Source organism: Fukomys damarensis, unplaced genomic scaffold, assembly GCF_012274545.1.
Source record: "Fukomys damarensis isolate Sample0158 unplaced genomic scaffold, DMR_v1.0_HiC HiC_scaffold_3, whole genome shotgun sequence".
NCBI classification, from domain to species: domain Eukaryota; kingdom Metazoa; phylum Chordata; class Mammalia; order Rodentia; family Bathyergidae; genus Fukomys; species Fukomys damarensis.
The window spans coordinates 17,883,077-17,884,026 of record NW_022900915.1 but is presented as its reverse complement, the minus strand read 5'-3'; the positions used below and the strand labels follow the sequence as shown (position 1 = coordinate 17,884,026).

The window sequence follows — 950 nt, the reverse complement described above, 5'->3', positions numbered from 1 at the left end:
CCAGACCTGAAGTGCTTGAGGGGCTTATCTGAAAATCTTCACAGGAATTTGGAACCAGTATCTCAGTTCCAATGGTGTTTTGCAATGAAATTCAACAACTGGCAATGCAGATCTTTTCTGGTCTTTTTGAGGGGATGGGCTGGCTGCCTCCTACCCTAGTAAACCCTCCTGCACTGGAATTCCTGAGGTTAAAAACCAGCCAGGCCTGGTGGCACACATCTGTAATCCTGTAATCCTGGCACGAAGGTTCGTGGCCAGTTTGGGCTACACAGCAAGATCCTTTCCCCTTACGTAAACAAAACGGTTGGGGTAAGAAGCTCAGTACGAAGGCCTTAGGTTCAATCCCAAGTACCTCAAGCAAAACAAAACAAAAACAACCGAAATGGTACAGGTGCCCTCTGTGGCCCCATTCCTTGGAGCTTCTACCATCCATCCCTCCTCAGATAACTGAGAGAAGTTAGGTTAAAAGCAGGGAGTCCCGCGGATTGCCAACTAACGCAATCCTACTTAAGTTTTGTATTATGGTACTGAGAAGAAAAGGATAAATACCTCTTTGGGACTAGGACTCAAACAAATAGGACCATAGGTATCGCCCCATTTCCCACCTCAGTCGGAAACGTCCACAGCCCAGGGAGTAAGCGAGATGCGCGCGCCGAGCAGGGGGAAGGGCCTGGCGCGCGCCGAACCGGCACCCGAGGGGGTGGGGAACAAGCAGTCTCGCGAGAGTGGGTTGGTTCTTGGGCTGCAGCCTCCGCCACCGCCTTCTGCCAGCGCTTTTGCTGCGGGGAATTGTGGGAACCTCCGCGTCCCGCTCTCTGGGAGAGGTATCTCTCCTTTTCCCTCTCCCTTTCCCTAAGGTAGGCGTGAAGCGGGTAAGAATCGGGGTGGGGTGGCCGGGGGCTCTCCGCGTCCGCCGGGAGGGGGCAGCGACGGCGACTAGGGCCGCGGGG

At 54.5% G+C, this 950-nt stretch overlaps 1 protein-coding gene across 1 annotated transcript in view; it reads left to right on the top strand.

Moving 5' to 3' along the window:
* The first annotated feature begins 778 nt into the window (after positions 1–778).
* Matr3 (matrin 3) overlaps positions 779–950 on the top strand; it is a 29,582-nt gene continuing 29,410 nt past the window's right edge. The window contains exon 1 of the mRNA XM_010613788.1: positions 779–857. The gene's annotated coding sequence lies outside the window, so the exon portion shown is untranslated. The remainder of the gene's footprint in view (positions 858–950) is intronic.